General features: G+C 37.3%; 1 long non-coding RNA gene across 1 annotated transcript in view; it reads right to left on the bottom strand.

Moving 5' to 3' along the window:
* Window positions 1-2,110: 2,110 nt before the first annotated feature.
* The window catches only part of LOC116084846, a 28,881-nt gene continuing 3,063 nt past the window's right edge, over window positions 2,111-27,928 (bottom strand). The window contains exons 2-4 of the long non-coding RNA XR_004116288.1: window positions 16,322-16,428; window positions 6,403-6,622; window positions 2,111-2,262 (exon numbers count right to left, since the gene is read on the bottom strand). This is a non-coding gene — a long non-coding RNA (uncharacterized LOC116084846). The remainder of the gene's footprint in view (window positions 2,263-6,402; window positions 6,623-16,321; window positions 16,429-27,928) is intronic.

Genomic DNA, 27,928 nt, shown 5'->3' with positions numbered 1-27,928 from the left:
TTGGATAGATGTGCTGAGCTAATGCTGCCTTTCCCTGAACCACAGGCAACGGAATTTTCTTAAATATAGAATTTCCATGTAACCCTGGATACACTGACACACTATATCATGGCATAACAATGCAAACAAAGAGATATTTTAAGTAATCACAGGGAAAACTAATCATTCAAGATGGTCTTTTATCATTATTTTCAGTGTGTTCTTCCCAGTGGTCTGGCTTTATGTGCGAATTGAGTTCAGGGTTGACACCATAGGGGATCTCCATATTTGTTTCTCTCTATTTGAGGCAGCTCTCCTCATGATGGCAGTCAGTGTAATCCAGAACAGTAAGTTTTGTTTTTATTGTGTTTTAGTTTTATGCAAAGCCCACAGTATTTAACCAATCATGATATGTCTGCTCTGACAAGTTGACTAAATGATTTCAGAGTACACTGGCATGGTCTGACTAAATTCTTCCTGATGGTGTTAATAAAGTGATTCCAAAACCCAGATTATCTGAGTGTAAGCTAGAGAAGACTAAAATAAAATGTGGGAGGAACCCTCCTACATTGTCACTCTCTACTGCCTGTCAGGAGTTTTGGATATACCTGGATTCAGTGAGTTGCAAGTGCCAAAATGCTGTTACTCCAGCTGTGAAGCTCTGTTGCAGGCCACAGAGAGGGTAGAGCGCTGACATCACTTCCCCTGATGCTTATGAAATAAGCCAAAGTGATTCTTCATGAGAGCCTTCTGGCTGGAAGTAGTGCCTTTCCCCAAAGTGTGAGGCAGGCAGAAAATCAGGTATACCAACAATCTTAGAGTGAGAAAAAACAATAATCTTTTGGTCAATTTAATACATATTCAGTGATATGTTTCTGTTTCACTCGTGCCAATGGGCAATTTGCATAAAAACCTTGTACTCATTCCGTGTCACCACATTCTATGTAGAAGAATAAAATGTTTCATCTGTTTTTAAGTGAACAATAGTGTAGATTAGGGAAAAGGCAATTGATGTGTTGAGAATATAGGATGTATTCAACTCATCACAAATGCAGAGGAAGGGGACACCAGGTCCATTGAGCCATCAATGGTAGGTAGTCCTTTGTTTCAATAATTATTAAAGAATAATAGAAATGTAATGAGACCAATCTTGATATCTTTTATATGAATGTTACAGAATTGGGCATGCATAATTGCTCATCTATCATCTATGTGAGGTGAAGAAGACTGTTCTCCAACCCTGAGCAGAAGTCATATTCAGTGTGCACCTGGATTAGCTGCAGTTTGTGGGCCATGGAAGATGATTGGCATTCACCAGTGTTTAGTCTACCAACCAATACAGTTTCTTTCTCATTCAATAGGCAGAAGTCAAACATTTAAAATGGTTGAAGCTAATTACATAGGGGGATGTACTTTCAATACCATTAGAAAAACATTGAGCGTGTACCCCATTTTTAGATTAACAATTTTTATTTGAATTTGGTATTGCAGCCTATTTTCTCTATCTCCTTTGACTGTTTGCATCATTCATTACCCAGGACCTCTTGCAGGTGTATACCTCTGGGTTTTCTCATGGATCTCTGTAGCAGGAACAGCAGGGCCACCTCTATGTAAATGCTGGGGGCTGCACAGCTGCAAAACCATCTCCTGCAGGAACACCTCACTGAAGACTTCCTGAGAGACCAAGGATTGCTGATGCACACAATGCCAGCCAATTGGGAACTGCTGTTTAGAAGAGATACTTTCTTGGGACCAATGGGGTGAGGGTGGAGGATATAAAAGGAGCTCGCAGCAGTGTTCAGATGAGCTTGTTGAGTTTCTCACCTGCTCCCAGAGTCTGTGTCCTTGACTCTGTGCCACCTTACCTCCAATACCCAAGGGCAGGAAGGGTCAGGTGCCAAGTGGTCCAGGGCACAGGCAGCAGGCTCTCAATCGATGAGCTGTCCCTCTCCTATCCAGGGAATTTCAAGGAGACATTCCACCAAGTTTCTAGGAGGCATGTCTAGTTCCACATTTTCTCCATTAGATTTGCCTCTGTTAAATATGGCCCTACTATGATTTCTTTATCAATCATCAAAGACTTCTGGGTTCAGCTTTGTTCTACCCCAAGTAAAACACAACACATAAGACATTTGTATGAAGTGTGGTATTTATTAAATAATTTGTAAAAGAAATTGAGAAAAAGTCCATACTATGTATACCACAGACACTTTACTTCCAAGTACCTGCTTGATAAATTCTTTCTGCTGTGAGCTTGTGTCTCTCTCACATTAAGTCTTTCCCCTGTTTGGATGAGAAGTAGACTCCAGTTATTGGCTTTGCAAAAACATAGGTGTTAGCTCAGAACCCAGGCAAATCTGTCAAAACACTTTATAAACAAATGAAAGGCTCTATTCAGGTTTATATTAATCCCAAACTTTTAGAAAGATGAGGTCTTGTGGAATATATGAATCATAGAACAGAAAGTGATGGTGTGTCCATTTGACTAGACTTTCTCCTCTATATGGTAGAAAGGTGTAGCATTTCTCTTGATAACCCACCCTCCAGTTTCTGTGTACTGTATTGATAAGAAATACTGACCTACTGTATATGTCTTCTTATCTTGATTTGGTAACAAAATGATCTAAAACTCAAAGAATGATTTTGGAATTATCCCTTTCTTTTCAGTTTTCTTTTTAATAGTTGGGGAAGCATTTATATTATACCATATCATTTCTGCCCCCCCCCTTTTTTCAGTTTTTCGAGACACAGTTTCTCTGTGTAGCCTTGGCTGTCCTGGATCTCACTCTGTAGACCAGGCTGGCCTCAAACTCAGAAATCTGCCTGCCTCTGCCACCCAAGTGCTGGGATTAAAGACATGCACCACCACTGCCCAGCTACCATATCATTCTTAACTGATCTGCTCAATATGTAAGTGGGATGGATTTTTTTCCAAAAAATACACGTAAAAATTAATGAAAATCCTCTGTTGACTATATGAACACTTGGAAACAATTAGGTTCTTTAGCTACATGTACAACAGTATAACTAAAATAATATAATATATTTTAAATAATTTTTATATTTCTTCCTGTCAATATATCACTTTTCTACCACTTTGCAACCAAATGAACTTCATTAAACTATATCAAAGATATTATCAAGTGCTTCATGTACTATATCATTTTTAGATATTTACTCCTCATGCTCACTCACTCCTCTATTATTCATAAATACATCTTGTCCACAGACTCCTGTATTTAAATTAAGTTCAACTCCTTGGATTACCTCTGTGTTGTTCTCTTGTAATATCAAAATTTTCTACCAAACATGAAAAATGTCTTAATCTGAGTTCTTCTCTTTTTAAATACAATCTGTCTGATTATTTTATATACATTGATGACATTCATTTTTTTCTCAATAAAACGTTTACAATTTAGAGCTGGAGAGATAGTTCATTGGTTAAAAGCAATTGCTGCCCTTTTAAGGGCTTGGGTTCTCAGAACACACATGGTGAGAAGATGGAAAGATCTCCCATGCTCATAGATTGACAGGATTAATATAGTAAAAATGGCCATCTTGCTGAAAGAAATCTACAGATTCAATGCCATCTCCATCAAAATTCCAACCCAATTCTTCAGAGTTAGAAAGACCAATTTGCAAATTCACCTGCAATAACGAAAAACCTAGGATACCAAAAATTATTCTCAATAGTAAAAGAACTTCTGGTGGAATCACCATCCCTGACTTCAAGCTGTACTACAGAGCAATTGTGATAGAAACTGCATGGTATTGGTACAGTGACAGGCAGGTAGATCAATGGAATAGAATTGAAGATCCAGAAATGAATCCTCACACTTATGGTCACTTGATCTTTGACAAAGGAGCTAAAACCATAGAGTGAAAAAAAAGACAGCATTTTCAACAAATGATGCTGGCTCATCTGGCATTTAGCATGTAGAAGAATTCAAATAGATCCATTCCTATCTCCTTGTACAAGGCTCAAGTCCAAGAGGATCAAGGTCCTCCACATAAAACCAGATACACTGAAACTAATAGAAAAAAAAGTGGGGAAGAGCCTTGAGCACATGGTCATAGGGGAAAATTTCCTGAACAGAACACCAGTAGCTTAAGCTCTAAGATCATGAATTGACAAATGGGACCTCATAAAATTGCAAAGCTTCTGTAAAGCAAAAGACACTGTCAATAGGGCAAAATGGCAATCAACAGATTGGGAAAAAATCTTTACCAATCCTATATCCAATAGAGGGCTAATATCCAATTTATACAAAGAACTCAAGAAGTTAGACTCCAGAGAACCAAAAACCCTATTAAAAATAGGGTACATAGCTAAACAAAGAGACAAAGTATGGAGCAGAGATGTAAGGAAAGACAATTCAGAGACTGCCCCACCTGAGAATCCTTCCCATATTCAGTCACCAAACCCAGACACTATTGTAGATGCCAGCAAGTGCTGGCTGACAGGAGCCTGATATATCTGTCTTTCGAGAGGCTCTGACAGTGCTGGACTAATACAGAAGTAGAGGCTCACAACCATCTATTGGACTGAGCACAGGTTCCCCAATGAAGGAGCTAGAGAAAGGATCCAAGGAGCTGAAGGGTTTTGCAGCCCCTTAGGATGAACAACAATATGAACTAACTAGTACCCTCAGAGCTCCCAGGGACTAAACCACCAACCAAAGAGCACACATGGTGGGACTCATGGCTCCAGCTGCATATGTAGAAGAGGATGGCCTAGTTGATCACCAATGGGCAAAGAGGCCCTTGGTCTTATGAAGGCTCTATGCCCCACTGTATGGGAATGCCAGGGCCAGAAAGCAGGAGAGGGTGGGTTGGTGAGCAGGGAGAGGGGAGAGGGAATAGGTTTTGTTTCAGAGGGGAAACCAGGAAATGGGATATCATTTGAAATGTAAAAAAAGAAAAAATCTAATAAAAATATAAATTAAAAAACAAACAAACAAACAAACAAAAACAGGTGGCTCATAACCATCTGTAACTCTGGCCTTTGTGATACAAACCTCATTTGATCTCCACTGGCATTAGAATACACACACACACACACACACACACACACACACACATAAACATACACACATGCACAAATATACACACAAAGATACACGCACATATATACACACATGTTTATGTATGTTAATCATTTCCTCTTGAAACAATGTTTTTTAATCTTTGAAAAAAATAAGAAATACACTCCAAAAGAGGTGGTTACCCTTGGATGTGCTTACCTGATAAGCCTATTTGATTTCACTCTATTGGACATCATGAAGTGAGTGCAGTCTAATGACTGGTATATTATTTCAGTGTTATTTTGTGAGACTTTGTTTACTTTCTTTTATGTAGTAGATGTGTAGGGAAAAGTTTGGTTTTAATTACTCATGTAATAAAGTGCTTTCATATTTTGGCCACTTTGTGTCCTTTTGTTTTTTTTATGACAAAGTGATGTCATAGGTCATATATGAATGCCTTTATTCATCTTAGTATACAGCTGCATGTGTAATACAAGTTATATGCATGCTTATTGTTACATTAGTAATAGTAGTATAACATATACTTTTGCTTTCTGATACTAAAAAGAAGTGCATTTGAGTATTCTGCAGTAGTCCAACATAGCATAAATAGTAGTTTGAATGTGGCTGCCGAGTACAGGATTGCAGATAGACATTCCAATCTCTCTACATTATATTATATTATACTATACTGTATTATATTATGCTATATTATAGATGATAATATATTATCTATGTCTTTCTATCTACCTATCTATCTATCTATCTATCTATCTATCTATCTATCTATCTATCTATTTATCTATCATCTTCAAACTATCTCCATTTAGAAGTACAGGATCCATCAGAAACAGCCCCTGCTCCAGTTGGATGACATACATGAGGGCCAAGCATCTGTTATATTACATCACACTTTAAATAATATTTAGGATATAAGATTGTATCATAATCTATAATAATTATGGCTTCTAATAATTTGATGTAATATAGTCATAGAAAAATAATCACAAGTGTGGTGGGTATTTTTATGTCAACTTGGCACAACTGGAGTCATTGTAGAAGAAGGAACCACTATTGAGAAAATATCCGCGACAGATTGTCCTGTTGGCAAGCCTGTGGTCAATTGTCCTGATTGATGATTAATGTGGAAGGGTCTAGCTCACTGTGAGATGTGCTACACCCAGGCTGATGGTCTTGAGTAATGTAAGATATATGCATGGACACACATATATGTAATAACAGTTCTTGAAAACAGAGGCTATGAATTTGAACAAGAACAAGGAAGGGTATTTGGGAGGTTTTATGGGGAAAAAAAAAGAAGGGCAAAATGATATAATTATATTATAACCTCAAAAAAAATAAAAGACATAATTTTTAAAAGGGAAACAGGCTAACCTACCCAAAAGGAGTGAATTAGTAATTAGCATTCTTCCGTAGTGTCTGCATTCTGCCTCCAGGTTGGGTCATGAGCTCCCGCCCCATTTCCTTTAGCAATGGACTGTTAGCTGGAAAGCAGAAGTTGAAATAAACCTCTTCCTCCTCAGTTGCTTTTGGTCGTGGTGGTTTATCACAACAGTAGAAACCCAAACTAAGATGCTAGCAGACTTGAGATTGTATTCCTTCAAGAAAAACAGATGTATTTGTAAGTCTTCAAATAGTTCACGGATGAACTCACTTCATTACACACTTGCCAGCATTGAGTGTTTCAGTATTCATATATTCATTATAACTTCTACTTGCTTTCTAATTTTCCTTAACATTGCCATTATTTTGCTTAAATTTTCTTAATGTATCAGCATTTAACATATTTATTTACATACATATTATTTAAATTTTCACTGCTGGTTATATTGATTATAATAATTTATTTTTGTATTTATATCTTAATTGTAATGTATCCATTTATTTTCCTAAATATTAGTTTATTCATCTAATTATGAATTATTTCATTGATAATTTTGTTAATTTTTATTGGGACAATTATATCATACTGAGCTCCATAATTTATCATATGTTTTGTATGACATGTGAGATCTTATTTCCTAAGTTTCCAAGTCTGATAAAATGTTTCTAATGGTTTCCTGGGCAAAGAGTCAACAAAATATACCCGATAGCTTATATAATCTATCAGCTATTTCATTCTCCGAGTGTCACCAAAATCAGTTCAGAAGACAAAATCCAGTTTCTGAGATGGTTCCAACAAAATCCACTCATATTAATGGTTTGATGATTTTTGCCATCTTTATTGAAAAATAATGTGGCCTTCATCGTTGTGCATAGACCGTGCTGTCTCACTTCTTCTGTCCTGCATTCTGTACCTTCTTTTCTTTCACCCTTGGTCTATTTCTTCTCTGTCTCCATCAGTATATTAAAATTTCACACTGACATTTTGGGTATTCTATTACCAGAGCATTCTTTTGCTATGGATAAGGTATCAGTTTTTTCTCATTTTGTTTGCATGATGGAGTGGGAACCCATGGTCTTGATCATTAAATAACTCCAAACATATTAACTGTATACTTCAAAATAATATATCACTACTAGTATTTTCTTAAATGAACATAAATAGATAAAGTCTTTTTGTTTGTTTGTTTGTTTGTTTTGTATTTAGTAGAGTTTAAAATCTTGGCTCTTACTGTGGTACAAGCCCAAAATAAGAACAATTTTATTCTTGTTGCTTTTCAGTGTTAACTTTGTGGAAAAGATTGATGGGATGTTTTAACATGCCTATATGTCAAATAAGGAGCAAGCAATTTGGACTCTCTATATCTTAAAGGGATTTTTTATTTTATTTATTTATTTTTTTTAAGGAAAATAACATTAGTACTTCCGAGTTTCAGTTCATCAAAGAGAAGTATACTTCACAGTCATGGACATGAGACTAACAAACTATTTTTTATTTTTCCTTGAATGAAACAGATGTCATTAAGTTATGCCATAACACTGAGCCAGCCCCTCCAAAAATGTTGTTTTACCACTAAAGACATCTCTGAAGACAATTTTATAACTAAACATTATCTTTTGTACATATTTTAGTGTATTGCACAGGAAACCATACTCAAAAGTTTTTGTTTGTCTATTTATGAGTCTTTAAATCTCTTCCTCCTTCTCTCCTCCTTCCCCCATCCCTCCTTTGTTCCCTTTCTTCCCTTCTGTCTGTCTGTCTGTCTGTCTGTCTGTCTTCCTCTCTCTCTCTCTCTCTCTCTCTCTCTCTCTCTCTCTCTCTCTCTCTCTCTGTGCAGGTACACAACACAGGGGGTGTGTGGGTGTGTGTAGGTCAGAGGTCCATATGAGGTCATTTCCAGTTCACCTTAGTTTTTAAGATGAGGTCTTGTATAGAAGTAGGAGCTAACCATTTTGACTAGACTAGCAGCTCAGCAGTTTCCTAGATCAACCTGTGTCCATGCACTAAGCATTGTATAGGCATGCACCAACAAGACAGGGGAAATGGGCACTGAGGATCCAAGTACAGAGCTTATGGTTGTGCAGAAAGGAACTTTACTGACTGAACCATCTCCCCAGCCCCTCAGCTAGGAGTTTTGATTGAGCTACAAATGCCACTAAGCAACAAGACTCAAATTGCCTGCTCTTCAATAAGTTAGTGCTCAAAAACCAAGCCTTTCACAAACATTCATGTGAACCCTCTGTGCATAAAGCACACATTTTAAAGGGGAGGGATTTACATTGCTATTCTCAAATGAAGTGATTGCATTATGCTTGCCACACTAAATGCACGCATTCTGAAGTGTTTGCATAAAAGCTTTGGCTTTAAATGTAACGGGTCTTGTGGAAGTGATTCTGATATTTAAAAGTCAGTAGAGGTGTATAGCACATGCCAATTTACCATTGTAACATATTTAAAATACTTTCTTTGCTAGCTAAGGGGACCAAAGCAGCCATGGCTAAGAGCTCAAACAATTTTCCTGGATCATTCTGGAGAAAACAATTTATGGCTCTGGGAGACTACTCAACATTTTTCTAAGTGCTCTTAGGGGTAAATTAAATCTCTACAGCCTGGGTACAGCTGCCTCTGTGCAACTTATTTGTAGCACCTCCAATTGGCAGACATTATTGTTTTCTTCCCTCCTTCTTTATTTTTCTAATCCTCAGTTGAGCTTGAGGACCATGTAGACAGCAACCTTATCTAACCTGTCACAACTGTTCCTAGTCACCCTCAAACAAATGGCAAAGCTGAAAGCAGAACGGAGATAAGTGATGGCCTTCTAAAATGACTGTTGAAGGAGACTGGCCAAGAAGACTTGCCAAATCTCATACAGCTTAACCTTCTGCTCAATGTTCAATGAGAACCATCCTGTGAATGCTTTGACCTTGTAAGCTGCCTCAAATGATTCTATTCATCTTTAAATAAAGCATATGGGAGAGACAAATCATTTCCTAGGAACCAACAACATTGTTTATAGAACTTCTTATGTTGTTCCACTACAACTGTAAATCTGCTAAAACCTATCTCCAATGGGGTTAGAACAGGATCCTGCCCCCTTGACAAGTGGGAGCATCAGGAGCTATGCTGCCTTTACTCTAGAAAAAACTGTAGGAAGCCAAAATGCCAGAGTTGATTATATACAAAAACAACTCATTTATGAGTGACTAGAAATTGTATGGAAGTTTTGAGGCCATCTGGTTTTCTCTTTTGTAAATACCTGCCAAAGATGTACCATTATAAAATGTGAAGAAGCAGAAATCCTTTACAAACATAAGAGGGTTGGAATAACATCACCCATTGTCTCCTAATGTCTTGTTAGGACAGAAGAACAGTTTCATTTCTGTGTCTTCTCTCACTAGATGAATATGATTTTAGATAAAAAACAAAGGATATCTTGTTAGCTTTGGGCCATGGTGGTCCAGTATGCTCTGTAAATTTAATTTGGGTTGTCTTTTAGAGGGTTTATAGATTTGGCTTAACCATGGGTAATATTTTCCATAACAACATAGTCTTTCTGAAGACCCTTTCATTTCTTATGTAGCTGCTACCCACCTTTTAGAAGGAGGTAAACAAAGAAGGCAGTCATACCTGCAATAGAGATTCAGCACAGCTTTGCTGTTTCAAATGTTAGCTGACACTGCTGTGGAATTAATCTCCCTTATTTCTTACCCCTTGTTTTGTTTCCTTCTGTAGTTATTTAAGAGGATCAAAAAAGTTATATTCTTCTATTGGTATCTGAATATAAGGTTTAAACTGATCCATGTTGCTGAGGCTGCCTTTAGTGACAGAACGCTAGAGCAGGAAAGAAGGAAAGCCACTGTGAGCGCTCAGTATCCTCCTTAAGTCAGATGTTTTCTCATCTTCATCATTTCTATTCTAGGTTTTTTTTTCTCAATTCTGGTGGGAAGACAGTGAAAAAAATCACAAAACCAGCTAACAGAACTAACTCAATAGAGTTTTCTGGCTTTCTGGGCTTGATGGTAATTGTGAAAACTTGCATGTACATGCACAGAGATAGATGAGGCAGGGTGTGTGGTGGTGGTGGGGACACTATTGTATGTATATCTGCATCACCTAGAGAGCTTTATTAACTTGCAACTCTTACACCACTTTAGATATGAATCATACTGCTATTTCTTTGTGTGTTGTGTGGAATTAGAGGGAGTGGGAGTAATTCAAATGCAAATGATGGGAGTGTGCAAAGGGAGGCATTGGCAGTGGGCTTAGGTACAGGGCTGACATTTTACTATAAAGACAGAGCAAAAGCCTGGCAAGAACTCAATGAGCTTTCCTTTTCTGTTCAGAGATTATGGTTGGAGAGCAGAATGACCTGCCCATGATTCATGGAAAGAAGCAATGTACAAAAAGACATAGTCATGTATTTAAGGATTGCAAAATGGAATTATATGACTAGGGAAGTCATAGGTCTTAGAAGAGAATTTATTTATGTGGTTTTTCTAAATAGCAAGTTGTTGAACATCTTTCTGTTTATCTTTGTGGATTTATATACTGTGGATTTGCACCATTCCTAATATTCACCACTAAAGCTTCTCGTGGTGATGAGTAGTGAGTGGTTAATGCAGAGAGTTATTTCTATTCAAAATGCTGAAAAGAAATGACTATGGGGGGGGGTCATATGATAGCTCAGGGGTTAAGAGCACTGTTGCTCTTCTAGAGAACCTGGGTTCCATTTCTAGCACCTGTATGGCAGCTCATACCTGCCTGTAACTCCAGTACCAGGGATATACCATATCCTCTTATGGACTGGGGAGCACTGCATGCATGTGGTGCACAGACGTACATTCAGAAAAAACACCTATAATATAAAGTAATAAAAGGAAGTAAGTGATTGTTAGTGCTCACCTATAGCTAGGCCATCTATATCACTGCAACCCTTAAGAATGGCAACACACTCACACAATGCGGACAGCACTACTCAGTGGGTTAATAAATGGATAATCAAACAATTTTAGAAAGTAATACATGAAATAGGAAAGACGGTGTAGTGGGAGCGTGGTGTGGAAATTTGGAACTGATATGATCATGCTAAATTCTATATACACATGGAGTTTTCTAAGAAATAAAAAAATATTTTAAAATGTGGATGAAGACTTTTTACTCATAATGAAAGGAATAGCCATAGTTGGAAACTTACTAGGATTTCCAATATATCTTTACTACATGGCTGGAAACAGTGGTCAAGAAGGGAGAGGCTGTCACATAAAAATGCAGTTTCTTCTTGAGATGGTCCTCTGCCCAGTAGGAAGGGCCAGGCTGCTTTTTGTATGAACAACATTTGGTGAATTTTATTGGAGAAGGTCATACATAATGAGAAAGCTCAAGAAAGCTTGTGGCCTTCTATCCAGAGGGCTCCTGTCCTAACCTGGTATCTCTTTCACCATTGCCATAAATTAATCAAGTTATTTTGATGTTTTTCATCTCTGTGGAAGGCAATAAAATAGAAAGTTATTCTGAAGTTATACTAAAGTCATGCTCCCTTAGCAGTACTGATATTCTTGCTTCACTGGATTGAATTCAATAATTGTTTTCAATGGAAAAGAGTAGAGATTGCTTTGTTAAAGCATATACAGTTTTGTTTGAACAGATTTTGTTGGGTTGGGAAGATAATTCAGTCCGTAAAGTGCTTACCGTGCAAGCATGAGGTCATGAGCTTGATCTTCAGAGCACACATTTACAGAGTTCTACAGGGTGATGCGTACTTTTAATTCTGTTACCAAAGTTATGACAGCCCTAACAAGCTGGGCTTGCCCTCTTCTCTTAGTAAGTCAATTTTGAAAAAGAGCAAATTTAGTAGTACAGAGTAGAAAAAGGAGATTAACTTAGTGTAGACATATTGTAAAGAGGGACAAGGAGCTCTAGTAACCCCTAGCTCCATCTTTATGGTCCTGGCACAAGATGCACATTTAAATAGAGGGCCAGGATGTGCACAGCTAAGCAATCTTGTTCAAGGTGTGGTCAAGCCATCACTACCCCATCATTGTCTTGGTTCAAATCTCCTCTGCAAGATTTTTTTTCTAACAAATTGTGAATCACTTTCTGAAGATGAGTTTTTTTTCTCCCTGGCCCAAGTGTAAGCTTTTTTCTTCCTCCCCCAGCATAAAGTTCCTGGGCGGAATCTTAACTTGTGATCCATTGTTTCAATAGTCTCATAGAAAATATGAAAGTCTCCTATCTGTCAGGCTGGCTGTAATACTAGTAATAGAGACAGACAGATCTCTTGGACCTTACTAGCTGGTCAACATGTGCTTCTTGGTGAGTTCATATTTCAGTGAGATATCATGCCTCAAAACAATAAATGTAGATTGTGAAGAATAACACCTAATGCTGTTCTCTGGCCTCCATGTGTACTGTATATTTGCATCTGCACATACATTCATTCATTTTCTCTCCATCCCTGCCTATGTTTCTATATCTTTATCTTTCTCTCTCTCTTAGTTTCTCTCTCTCTCTCTCTCTCTCTCTCTCTCTCTCTCACACACACACACACACACACATCTCTCTCATACACAGAGAACTTGTTTTAACTGTCTGTGTTTGTTTGTATGATTGAATGTGCTTGTGTTAATGTGGGAGATGTGTGTTACTCATCCACCAGTGGCAGCCAACCACTGTATAACTGGGTCTAAAGCTTAGTCAACAATAGGAAAATCATACATAGTAATGAAAATCTTCTTGGGGCTACTGAGCTCATGGGAATTGAAAAGAATTCAACATCACCACTTTGCTCGACCAGTATAATTCCTTATTAGGTTCTAAATCTCATCCTTATACTCAAAGATAAGGGCAGGTACCATACTTTATCAGAGAGGTGTTTCTTTACAGAGAGTGGAGACCATCATAGAAAATCATAACTAGATATAATACATAGAAAATGAATTGTGGGGATATATCTATATCACAGCTCCTTTATCTATTGCTCAGGGAACATAACAAAAGGGGGAAGATTGTGAGAGATAGAATATTAGGAAGTCATCTGTGAAACACTTTCTCCTAGAAATGCTACATAAGAAGATCAGAGCAGTTGCAGTATCAGTGCACTATTAACACAGATTGGGGTGTGTGTGAGTGTGTGTGTGTGTGTGTGTGTAAGGTCCTGCTCCTAGACAACAAACTCAGGCAAATATTAATTGCCGAAAGGATTAAAAATTAAGTTCCAAGGATGAGACCCCCCCATATTGGTTGTCCAATGCAGAGTGGTCATCCCTGAAACCATATATATATACAAACAACAAAAATGGAGTCAGCTGCCTGTGCCTGTGCTCACATACACACAACAATAATAGTAAAGAAAAAAAAAACGATAGACTTGAGAGTCATGAAGACATGGCAAGCTGTGGAGGGAGGAAAGGGTGAGGGAAAAGATACGCAATTATGCTTAAATTTAAAACATTTTTAAAAAATAAGAATAGTCAAAATAAAAAATAATATTCTAAATAAAGGAAAAAATGTTTGAAAGATCTTACTGACTTGGGATTCGTGAACAACATGCATGTAGAACACAGCAAAGGGAAAATTCCCCAGCCTGTTCATGAAACATGAGTAGATCGGACTTCTAGTTCTAGTCACACTATTATATATTACAGTAAAGATGTATATTACTAGCCTCAACTATGAATTCATGTCATTTAGTTCAATCATCTCCTAGACTCCTTCCTGCTCTGAAGTGCAGACCCACTCTTGCGGGAATACCTGGCATGGTGGTGAATAAAGAATTGCTCTGAGACAGAGGATTGGGTCAACATTTGCCTTTTTCGTTCTTGACTCCTTTCCTGTGCTTTGCTGTGGGAGGAAGACAATGGTAGCTTTGGTTTTGTTTTAGTGCGTGAATCAGAAGATGGTGAATAGTCCCTTTATAGGTTAAAAAAAAAAAATCTTCATCTCAAGAGCCCAAAGGCTTAGGACTGATTTTTGTCTCTTGCTGATAAAATGCTTGGTAGCTAGAAGCCAATATATTTTCATTGTTTTTTACTTTTTACTTCCCTGTCAGTCACTGAGGTCAAATCAGCAGGCTATTAGTTTACCCAATGTATAATCTCAAGTCCCACGGAACAAGGGCTCACAGCTACTAGACTGTGGAATTTACTTTTCATTTTTATTCATAGAGCACCATCAGCTGTGCCTTTAATACTAAAGTGAGAACATAACTGTCTGGTGATGAATTTGAAATCTCGTAAGGAGAACACACTTTAACGCATCCTGCTAGAGTTGGAAAAAAATATATATCACAGTATCCTGAAAATGTACCAACTTTTTACGTGCTAAGTGATGCTTAAGATATTTACAGTAGTGGTCATTATACTCTTTATCTACGTGGACTTATTAGGGCTTATTTTAATATTTCACGTTTGCCTTCAGAGAAAAAAAAAGACACTTTGTCTTCAGAAGTGGGGAATGGATGAGCAGCAGGAAGAAAAAATGATTATCAGCAGGACAAGAAAGTCTCTGCCTGTTTCCTTTAAAGATGCCGTGGGGAAGCAATTCTTTTGTCACCATTGAAACATTTCTTAAATAGAGTTTTTATATGCTAATGGAAGTATATCTAGTCACCATTCCTTAATTGAGTCTCCACCAGGCAAAATGTACAATCTGAGGACACAGTTGGGTTTATATGCTCAGAAGAGATTTAGTTTAGGAGGAGTGCTATTTATAAAGGTAAAATGACTCAAATATATACACAGATACCCAAAAATATTGGCAAAAGTCACAAACCTAACATCCACTACACCTAAGGAAATGCTACATTACAGACTGAAGTGCTCAGTAGAGGAAAACATAGTCCTTTACCAAGTCACGCACTGTCCAGTTTTTTTTTTCCTTTCTTGCCCCAGTTAGACATATTCTCTAAATAAAAGTCATCCATCTTTCTGTGCTTGGCAATTTCCTATGTGGACATCCACAACATACTGTGGATAGGCTGGTCATGTGGTGAGGAAAGATGTTTGGTTAGAGTTGAAAATGTATCGATCTAAATTTCATTCCCGATCAATGACTTAACTGATGGCTTTAATAAAAATCTCTTTATATGGAAGCATGTGCTTTCATCCTTTGAATTTGGCTATAATAAACATAATAATAACTATTATGATGATTATTATTACTAGGAGCCTAGGAGTAAAAGACAATAATAAACAGCATATCTCCCCTCTACAGATCTAGATTTAATTGTATGAATACAGTGTATTTATTTCTGTAGCACTTTTCATTTTGGCAGTTAATACATAAAAGTATTAATCTTAGTCACATGCAAAGAACATGAAGCACAGTTCTTAATCTCCTGAAAAGAATCAAATGTTATACTTGGTAAGTTTTCCATAAGTTCTGCAGCAAACAAAGAAACCCCAATTACTGTCACAATTCCCTTTATTTGTATTAGATTAGGCAACCACTAAGCGCTTTCAAGCATGATTGTCTAATATTTTATTCAGGTCTTGCTTATAAACACCCTGAAATCATTACCTGACTTTTAAGAAACAGGAGTTGTTTTTCCAATTAAAAATAAACCCACCGGCACACCCTAGCTCTTATTTCTTTTGCCTAGAAAAGCTCATTTGACTTTCAAATTAAGGCATAAAGGATATCAGCCAGAGCAAAGTGATGTTCCTGGTGGTGACATTTTTCAAAGTTTGTTGGGGCAATATGTGTAGTCACCAAATTAACCTTTTTGTTTTCCTAGAATGGTCAGCAAAACCATCAGAGAATACATAACTCATAGTGCTTAACACTCGAGTTTGTATTTTCCAAGGATCATTAATTTTCTCTGGGACAGCAAGAAACAGAACACTGAAAACGAGAATCTTAAAAAACATATCATGTTACAATGAAAGTTCACAGATGTTACCTGTGGAAATCTTACCTTAACAGGATTTGTTACACACTGTCCAGTCTCTCCTCAAGTGGACCAGGTGATCTTTAGATCTGTACTGTTTGTGAATAAGCTGCACCTCAGCATGGCAATCAGACCTTTGAAATCAGAAGACAGTGTAGGCAAACATCAGTTTTGAAATATTACCATTGAAAGACAAAGCGAAACAAGGGGTGTGGGGGTTGACTTACTCTGTGGCATGTATTTGATACAGGAAGAATTCCCAACTTTGTCTTCATCAACAACTTGTAGCTTATCATCAATGGTTCTTATCATCAATGATATCTGACATTGAGCATGGTGTGGTCCTGCTTTGTTTACCTCAGTGCTTTTGTGTCAGATGAAAAGAATCAAAGAATGATACAATGCAAGTTGCTATGTCTATGACTTTGTCAAAACTAGAAATTGGTACTAAGTAGTTTGAAGATAATGTTTGATTTGAAGCGATTCTTTCTGTTAGGTTTAGCTCCATTTGTCCGAGACGACGGAAAAAGGGTTTGAGTGTATGGCTGCTTTGGAGGTCAGGACTGAGCGTGACTCCAGTCCACGGAGTCCTTCAAACAATCAGTAACTCCATCAAAGGATTCTCGAACTTCTGAGGCCTGAAGATGCACTGCAGCTTTGCAAGGTTGTACTTAATTTTACTGGCAATTAAATGGTTCTAAGTTTCCTTAAATATTTTGTAATTTTAGAATAGCACAATGTGGTATTGCAAGCATGTAAGAAATTACAAATCATACCATCAGTCAGTCACTGAACCCATTTAAATGGTCTTTTCAAAAAATACCACAATAAAATTCAAAACCAATGTAATTCAGTGAATTTTGTTTCAAACTTCTGATTATTTTGAGTCACAATAAAATGGAGGATATGTGAAAATACATAAAGTCATGGGAACATTAGATTACAAGTTGTTGAGTAAAGTTAAGTGCTGAAGATGTACTTGAACACATATTTATGTCCAATATTATAATAGTTTTACACATTTTAAAATATACATCTTCCCTTATAGGTGTCTTTATTGATAAGGTATTCTATAAATATAGTGTTATAAAATATCATGATTCCCAACTGTGGCTATTATTATAATAGTTCCCATGTTTATCCCTTTTTATCTATTGCTAATACCATTTATTAAGAATTTGGTCACAAAAATTTGTTTTACTTATAATATTGCTTCTATTTTTTGGAATATAACACTAATCTTACTTTTCCTTTGTTTTAAAAACAGAATGTCATATATCGAAGATTTGCAATGACTATCTGTAAGGAAAATGTTGAAATTCTCATCCACTTGGCTTCCCTTCTAGAAGTGTTGAGGTTTCAGGTGCACACCACTACACCTGAGTATGAACTTATTTGTCTATTTATTTATTTACTTACTTACTTACTTATTTATTTATATAATGTGTGTACACATGTGCGTGACCTGTATGAATATGCATGTGCTGTGTATTTGTGCAGAGGCAAAGGCAGACATCGAATGCTCAGGGGATATCACTGAATGTAGAACAAGCCTGGCAGCCTGGAAGGAAGCACCAGTGATTTTCTTGGCACTTTCCCAAAAGTACTAACATTATAGTATACACATGTGGTCATGTCCAGCTGCAGGATTGGAGTGTTAAACACAGGCCCATAGTTGTGTAACAAGAGCTATTACCCTTTGATCCATAACCCCCTCCCCTCACATCTAATTTTTATTGATGTGATTCTGGGGTTGTGAAAACCAGGGCTTTATGTGTAATAGGCAACTTCGGTAACTGAGTTACATTCCTAGCTTTTTCCTACAGTTTTTTTTTTTTTTTACTTTAAAATCAACAAAGTCATCTTAATCAGTAGTAAAAGTGTAAGGAAAAAGCAATATTATTCTATATGTCTCCTTTTGCATACTTTAATGGTTTCATTATTGACCAATGCATTGTACAAATCTGTAAGAATGCAAAACTAACTGTCACATTACTGTGTCTTAGAATGTGTATTGCTTTATATTATAGCAGAAAAATTAAATATCATCAATTCAGGGAAAGGAAAGAGTTTGGTTGTTTCTGACTCAGAAATATTTGAGCAGAAGCTTGGTGTATTAGTGAGATTTCTATTTCTGTGATAATATTTGACTGCAGAGAGAAAAATATTTTCTCTCAGGGTTTCAGAGGTTTTAATCTGTTAGGGTAGGAGTGTGAAAATTCCAAAAAGACAGGGATTATGGGGTGGTTGTGTTTCAGTCAATTGGATTTTTCCCTTTTATTCCATTTAGGCTGAAAGGTGGCTGTCATCCACATTCAGGGAGTGTCATCTCTCCTTAAGTTAATCCTCTTTGGGAAAATCCTCAGAGACACTAAAATATGTGCTTCTCAACCCTGACCAGTTGACAGTTACAAGTTGCCATCAACTCTGGTGATTTCCCAGAAGTATTACACTAGACCAGAGTGCTAGTAACATACCAAAGAGGATACCGCCTAATTTTTTTCAGTTCTCAATTTCCACTACACTTTCATTTTCCACAGTTCATTTTGTGGTAATTGTATCTCCTACTGATGTTTTATCCAGAAAGCTAATGGATGACAAGGAAGGAAATGGGATGCTTTGGAAATACCGCACAGGTCAGTGTGACCTGCTTCATGGAGCCTTGGTTTGTTTGGATGCTTTTCTATGCAAGTAATGAATACCATAGCCAAAGTGCACTTAAGATGAAGGAGATTTATTGTGTCACATAATAAGTAGTTAAGAGAATCTTCTGTCTAATTTGTTTAGGCTGCCACGACATCACCAAGATCTAGGCCACGCTTACTTCATTATCATCTGCAGTGCATCATGTCTCTTCTTGCCTGCTCAGAAGGCTTCACCCACCCCAGGTATCAGTACTCATGCAAAGGTGTCAAAGGCAGAAAGAAGGGATAGAGAAGAGGGCGGTATGGAAGGAGAGAGAACTTCTACTCTATCAGATTTTCTTTTATCCAGGAGAAAACCATTCCTGGATGCCCTCCAATACACCATCAATACTAGGTTCCAGGAATAGTAGAGATTATTAAAATTCTCACATCTAACTTTTATAGCTGTAAGGCTTTGGCACTTAGAGAGAAAGGTCTTGAAATAGCTACTGAGTAAAGGACAAAGATACTCTTGACAAATTACAAGACTACTGCTGTTCTTACCAAGAGAATTCTCAGCATGCTTCCAAATCAGAAACTGATTGTTCCCATCAATGGAGTTGAAAAATTCATCTTTTTTATCATTGCCAACATACAGACACAAACTAACAGCATGGCACCTCCAGAGGCACCTGTCAGTTGGAGCAAACCCACCATCTTGGAGGAATTGGTGACACAATATTTTTTGTTTATGTAGTTCCTAGGTAAGTGGTGTTTTTCAGAGTCATTCCTCTATCATACCTACCCTGATGACTACATTCATTTGTCTACTGCCTAGGAAACTCATGGACTCTGTCTCCTCTGAACTTTAAAATCTCTCATGGTTCATCAAGTATCTGGTTCTCCTCTGTACTCTATTCCTTTATTGTATGGGTCAGTCCAAAATCAATACCATAGAATGTTTAGCCTAAGGTCTGTGGAGAGAAGAACGAACTGAAGATCAAGAAAGAGAACGCTGCATTGATGGGCGAATTTGGGACCTGAGCTTTCTACTTTCTTTTCTCCCAGGAACACATGGGTGCTGTTCAATCTGCATGGAATATAGGAGAAAGCTAGAACCACGGATTGCATGGGGACTGACAGAGGATGACTTATCAACTGAGGCGAAAATAAATGGGAAAAAATAAAAGAGCAAGGAAACTGGACTGCAGTGATTAATGACTGCAGGTACAGGCTTATTGGCAAGCAGATAGCAGACCCTTGGATCATGCCTGGTGTAAGGAACTGGCAGGCTCAGAGAAGAAAAGGCAAGTGGCATGAGATCAGGTTAAGTAGGTGTGAACCAGACCCCCCCTGCTTGGGTTACTTGTTCTAACTATTCAAAATCTTTCTGGAGAGTTTAGACACTTTAGCTTTCAGCATTACCATCCTTATAAAGCTTGTCAAATATTTTGCCCCAGAGACCACCACTCTAATTTTATTTGATAAAAGCCCCCATAATGTCCACATTGGGTTCTAGGGGATAGACCATGCAGATTATGAGCATTCCCTTTTCTGGCTCATAGATTAGTTCTTTCAATTTGTCTATAAAACCCTTTTACCATACATTAAGTTATTTTTACACATGACCCAACACCCTGACGTTGGAGAGAAATAACAGAATATGAGAGAGTGTAGCACTTTGGTCTGCAGGCTTCCTGATTTGGTGGAAATGTATTTAGTAGCTGTGATAAAATAACCTCAATGATCAATTTATGAGGCAGAAAGTTTTATTTTTGGCTCACAGATTAAGAAGTTATTCTCTGTAGTCCTGTGGGTCGCTTTGGGTCTTTGTTAACACAGTATGTTCTACTGTAATAGTGTACAATTATGGGACTGGTCACTTCATGGGAAGTAAAAGAGAGGAAAGAGACACATTTCAGTCACCCAAGTATTCCCTGCACAAGTGTTTCTATATGACATAATTTCATTCCACAAGGCTTTCCTTGCTTCAAATTTCAACCTAGGTGGCCACATTAATACATAGGTCTTTGAAGAACAATTAAGATTCAAACTGTAATTCTATGTACTATGAAATTATATTGCTAAGTCCTAGTACTTATTGTCCTTGCTATTTTTCAATAAAAATGAAACTTTAACCATATTTTAGCCATCACGGATATTGCCATATTCGTGCATACTTGCTTAAAAACTGTTCAAGATCCTACATTACAATGAATACCCTCTGAAATGGTCTCCTCTGAAAAAACAGCTCAGCAACACTGTCTAGACAATATTACCTTTGCAGTGATGAAAAATACCTTTCTGTCTTTCTTCAATTTTACATTTTTCAAGTTATTTTAGAAATAATCAGCTCTTAACCTTCAATGGTACTGAATAGAGTTAGTTTGAGGGCAATCGCCATCCACTAGCAGCTCCAGCTTTATATATTTGTGGACTCTTATTGAAGAGCAGCCAGGTACAATATTAGATACTTGGCTGACTTGATGGGTCAGTTTCATCTAATATTAACATCTTTTTCCTGAAGACTCTTAAGGAGTAATAAACCTGACATTGTCTCATGGCTTACACTACAAATCATACAATTTGTGTAAACAGAAGCCAATGTTTGGCTTTGGAAAGACTTTGTATAAACAAGCCAGTGTTTGGTCTGGAAAGTCAATTTCATAAGCACAAGCCATCCTCACAGATCATATCCTCAATCAACATTATTCAGAAACTCAGGAAAAGAGTGAGGGATGTAGACCGAATGAAGAGATTCTTAAATTTCAAGAATTTATTTAAATACCCCCAGATTTATAATTTTTAAATTCTCTCCTTTAAAAAATATTTTCAACACAAAAGGTCAGGAGGCATGGTAGGTAGATTAGAAACCAAAGGCAAAGATGGATTTCAATTCATTTGGAGTTAAGACTACAGGGCAAGGAAGGAAGAGTTTTAGTCTCTCATTTAAAAATGGAGTTAGTGTCAGGGTTCTAAGAGTACATGAAAGGTTAGGAGATCATCACGCCATCCCCTTTTCCTCGTTTACACAGGGATGCTAGTGAAATGAGTGCACTTCTTTATACCTGAAAGTCTGCAGTTCTGTGACTCATAGGGACTTTGAACAGATGAAGGGCTTCCTCATTCCTGAGCTCCTTTTCAAGGTGCGGTGTCTGGCGCTCTTCTGCTTCAACTCCTTTTGCACTCTGTTCTTTTCTTCCTTTGAAGCTTTCTTAGTAAAAGGGCTTTTAGAATTTTAGCTCATTCCCCTTCTAACATGATTCAGTTGTATTTGGTCCTCTATCCAGGAGGCTTTCTACATTATCGGAAACTGTTACTGCTCCCTGTTAGTCACAGTGACCAAGTTAGGGGGCAAGGGAACATTTCTACCTGCATAGTCTTCACATTTGCACAGAAGTCATCATGCTTGAGTAGTAGAAATATAAATGAGGAAGAATGTATGTCTTCACTAGGCCATGATAGAGTCATAGTAAGGAGTTAGTGGCATTAGTGAGAACTGATTCATCACCTGAGCAGGAACAGGGCTGCTTGGCTCCTATATATACTTGACAAAAACAGGAAGGCAGGGACAGTTTTGTGGGGACAATAGTATGTGAAAGAGTATATATCTGAAAGTAGGGGGTTGGAATTGGGCTGGTTGTGTAATAGTTTCTGCTCAGTGAGGGAAAGCTTGGGAGATTCCTAGCTTAAATTATAAAAGGTCAAGATAGTCTATCTGGATATATCAATATCTATGTATTAAATGTTCTATCAAGAGAGGTAATGAACTGAAATCAAATGTCATCTATAGCTTAGGTCAGATCTCATTTCGGGAAAATCAAACTCCATATTTAACTTTAACTGAATGCATGGAATCACTTCGGCTCTTTTAAAATATGAATGGGCATTTCTAAAACATGCTTATGTTGATTTTTCTCTCAGGTAACTTTCTAAGGTGGGACAAGCCAAGAGGCACAGACCTCAGAAGTGGCAGGGCAGCTAGGACAGGGTCCTTTCTACCTCCATCTACACCTAGGATGGACAGTGGAACCAAAGCCCTCTCTGTCCCTTCCTCTCAAGCAGAGAGATTGTGTCCAGGGTGTGCTCTGACCCCAGGACTCAGGAGGGATGACTGATCCATAGCCCTCTGTGCACAGGTCTTACCAGAGGAGAGTTGATCTCTCAGAAGTGCTGAGACAGGCTTACAGACCCACAGGAGGAACAAGCTCCAGCCAGAGACAGCAAAAGCATCTAACACCAGGGATCAACAGATGGTGAAAGGCAAATTCAAGAATCTTACCAACAGAAACCAAGACTACTTGGTTTCATCAGAACCTAGTACTCCCTCCATAGCAAGTCTTGGATATCACAAAATATTGGAAAAGCGAGATTTGGATCTAAAGTCATATCTCACGATGGTGATAGAGGAATTTAAGGATATGAATAACTCTGTTGAAGGAAGACAGGAGAACACAGGTAAACAGGTTCAAACATTTAAAGAGGAAACACAAAAATCCCTTAAAGAATTACAGGAAAGTACAACCAAACAAGTAAATGAATTGAAGAAAACCATACAGGACCTAAAAATGGAAGTAGAAACAGTTAAGAAATCACAGAGAGACAACTCTGGAGAAAGAAATCCTAGGAAAGAAGTCTGGAACCATAGATGCAAGCATCAACAACAGAATACAAAAGATAGACGAGAGAATCTCAGGTGCGGAAGGTACCAAAGAAAATATTAACACAACTGTAAAAGAAAATGCAAAATGCACAATGCAAAAAGTTCCTAACCCAAAACATCCAGGAAATCCAGGAAACAATGAGAAGACCATGCCTAAAGATAATAAGTATAAAAGAGAGTGAAGACTTCCAACTTAAAGGGCCAGTAAATATTTTCAACAAAATTGTAGAAGAAAACTTCCCTAACCTAAAGAGATGCCCATGAACATACAAGAAGCCTATAGAACGCCAAATAATTTGGACCAGAAAAGAAATTCCTTCCATCACATAATAATCAAAACACCAAATGCACAAAACAAAGAAAAAATACTAAAAGCAGTGAGGGAAAAAGGTCAAGTAACATATAAAGGTAGGCCTATCAGAATTATACCAGACTTCTCACCAGAGACTATGAAAGCTAGAAGATCCTGGGCTCATGTCATACAGACCCTAAAAAAACACAAATGCCAGCCCAGGCTATTATCCCCAGCAAAACTCTCAATCACCATAGATGGGGAAACCAAAGTATTCCATGACAAAACCAAATTTACACAGTATCTTTCCACAAATACAGCCTTTCAAAGGATAATAAGTGGAAAACTCCAACACAAGGAGGGAAAAAAACTAAATACTAAAAAAAGCAAGAAAGTAATCTTCCAACAAAACTAAAAGAAGATAGCCACATGAACAGATTTCCAACTCTAACAACAAAAATAACAGGAAGCAACAATTACTTTTCCTTAGTATCTATTAATATCAATGGACTCAATTCCCCAATAAAAAGACGTAGACTATCAGACTGGGTATGTAAACAGGACCCAACATTTTGCTGCATACAGAAAACCCACCTCAGTGACAAAGACAGATACTACCTCAGAATAAAAGGCTGGAAAAGAATTTTCCAAGCTAATGGACCCAAGAAAAAAGCTGGGGTAGCCATTCTAATATCAAATAAAATCAACTTTCACCCTAAAGTGATCAAAAAGATAAGGAAGGACACTTCATACTCATCAAAGATATGATCTACCAAGATGAACTCTCAATTCTGAACCTCTATGCTCCAAATGCAAGAGCATATACATTCATAAAAGAAACTTTACTAAAGCTCAAAACACACTTTACAACATACACAATAATTGTGGGAGATTTCAACACCCCACTCTCTGCAATGGACAGATCATGGAAACAAAAACTACACAAAGACACAGTTAGACTAACAAAAGTTATGAAAAGATGGATTTAACAGATATATATAGAACTTTTTATCCTTAAACAAAAGGATATACCTTCTTCTCAGCACCTTATGGTACCTTCTCCAAAATTGACCATATAATTGGTCATAAATCAGGCTTCAACAGATACAAAATTGAAATAATTCCTTGCATACTATCAGATCACCATGGACTAAGGCTACTCCTCAATAACAATATAAAGATTAGAAAGCCCATATACTCATGGAAGCTCAACAATACTCTACTCAATGAAAACTTGGTCAAGGAAAGAATAAAAGAAAATTTAAAGACTTTCTAGATTTTTATGAAAATGAAGCCACAACATACCCAAACTTATGGGATACAATGAAAGCAGTTCTAAGAGGAAACTCATAGCTCTGAGTGCCTCCAAAAAGAAACTGGAGAAACCATACACCAGCAATTTGACAGCACATCTGAAAGCTCTAGAACAAAAAGAAGCAAATTCACCCAAGAGGATTCGAAGGCATGAAACAATCAAACTCAGGGCTGAAATCAACCAAATGGAAACAAAAAGAACTATGCAAAGAATCAACCAAGGGCTAGAGAGATGGCTCAGTTGTTAAGAGCACTGACTGCTCCTCCAAAGGTCCCAAGTTCAAATCTCAGCAAAAACATGGTGGCTTACAACCATCTGTACATCTATACATCTGTATCTCTCTCTCTCTCTCTCTCTCTATATATATATATATATATATATATATATATAATACATAAAATTTTTTTAAAAAAAGAATCAACCAAACCAGGAGTTGGTTCTTTGAGAAAATCAACAAAATAGATAAGCCCTTAGCCAGACTAACTAGAGAGCACAGAGACAGTATCCTAATTAACAAGATCAGAAGTGAAAAGGGAGACATAACAACAAACACTGAGGAAATCCAAAAAATCATGAGATCTTAATAGAAAAGCCCATACTCAACAAAACTGGAAAACCTGGATGAAGTGGACAATTTTCTAGACAGATACCAGGTACCAAAGTTAAATCAAGATCAGGTAAATGATCTAAAAAGTTCCATATCTGCTAATGAAATAGAAACAGTCATTAATAGTCTCCCAACAAAAAAAAAGCCCAGGACCAGATGGGTTTAGTGCAGAGTTTTATCAAACCTTCAAAGAAGACCTAATACCAATACTCCTCAAACTCTTCCACAAAATAGAAACAGAAAGTACTCTACCCAATTTGTTCTATGAAGCCACAATTACTCCTATACCTAAACCACAAGAAAACCTAACAAAGAAAGAAAACTTTGACCAATTTCCCTTATGAATATCAATGCAAAAATATTCAATGAAATTCTTGCAAACCAAATCCAAGAACACATCTGGAAATCAAGGCTCATACTTAAATATAGTAAAAGCAATATACAGCAAACCAGTAGCCAACATCAAACTAAATGGAGAGAAACTTTAAGCAATCCCACTAAAGTCAAGGACTAGACAAGGCTGCCCACTCTCTTCCTACCTATTCATTATTGTACTTGAATCCTAGCCAGAGCAATTAGACAACAAAAGGAGATCAAAGGGATACAAATTGGAAAAGAAGAAGTCAAATTATTAGAATTTGCTGATGATATGATAGTATACTTAAGTGACACCAAAAATTCCACCAGAGAGCTCCTAAACCTGATAACAATTTCAGCAAAATAGTTGGATATAAAATTAACTCACGCAAATCAGAGGCCTTCCTCTACACAAAGGATAAACAGGCTGAGAAATAAATTAGGGAAACAACACCTTTCACAATAGTCACAAATAATATAAAATACCTTGGTGTGACTCTAACTAAGTAAGTAAAAGATCCGTATGAAAAAAACTTCAACTCTCTGAAGAAAGAAATCGAAGATCTCAGAAGATGGAAAGGTTTCCCATGCTCGTGGATTGGCAGGATTAATATTGGAAAAATGACCATCTTGCTGAAAGCAATCTACAGATTCAATGCAATACCCATCAAAATTCCAACTCAATTCTTCACAGACTTAGAAAGAGCAATTTGCAAATTCATCTAGAATAACAAAAAACCCAGAATAGCCAAAACTATTTTCAAAAATAAAAGAACAACTGTTGGGATCACCATCCTGGGCTTTAAGCTGTACTACAGAGAAATTGTGATAAAAATTGCCTGGTATTTGTACAGTGACAGGCAGGTGGATCAATGGAATAGAAATGAAGACCCAAAAATGAAACCACACACCTATGGTCACTTGATTTTTGACAAAGGAGTTAAAACTATCCAGTGGAAAAAGAACATTTTCAGAAAATGGTGCTGTCTCAACTGGCAGTTAGCATGTAGAAGAATTCAAATTGATCCATTCCTATCTCTTTGTACAAAGCTCAAGTCCAAGTGGATTAAGGTCCTTCACATAAAACCAGATACACTGGCCAGGCAGTGTTGGCGCATACCTTTAATCTCAGCCCTTGGGAGGCAGGTGGATTTCTGAGTTCAAGGCCAGCCTGGTCTACAGAGTGAGTTCCAGGACAGCCAGGACAACACAAAAAATCCTGTCTTGAAAAAAGAAAGAAAGAAAGAAAGAAAGAAAGAAAGAAAGAAAGAAAGAAAGAAAGAAAGAAAGAGAGAAAGAAAGAAAGAAAACCAGATACACTGAAACTAATAGAAAAAAAGTGGGGAAGAGCCTCGAGCATATGGTCATAGGGGAACATTTCCTGAACAGAACACTAATAGCTTATGTTCTAAGATCAAGAATTGACAAATGGGACCTCATAAAATTGCAAAGCTTCTGTAAGGCAAGAGACACTGTCAACAGGATGAAACGACAACCAACAAATTGAGAAAAGATCTTTATTAATCCTATATCTGATAGAGGGCTAATATCCAATATACACAAAGAACTCAAGAAGTTAGATTCCAGAGAACCAAATAACCCTAATTAAAAAATGGAGTACAGAGCTAAAGAAAGAACTCTCTACTGAGGAATACTAAATGACTGAGCACTTAAAGAAATGTTCAACATCCTTAGTCATCAGGGAAATGCAAATCAAAACATCCCTGAGATTTCACATTACACCAGTTCAGAATGGCTACGATAAAAAAAAAAAAA

This window comes from Mastomys coucha, unplaced genomic scaffold (assembly GCF_008632895.1).
Source record: "Mastomys coucha isolate ucsf_1 unplaced genomic scaffold, UCSF_Mcou_1 pScaffold9, whole genome shotgun sequence".
NCBI lineage: Eukaryota > Metazoa > Chordata > Mammalia > Rodentia > Muridae > Mastomys > Mastomys coucha.
The sequence above is the reverse complement of the archived record's forward strand: the minus strand, read 5'-3'. Positions and strand labels throughout refer to the sequence as shown.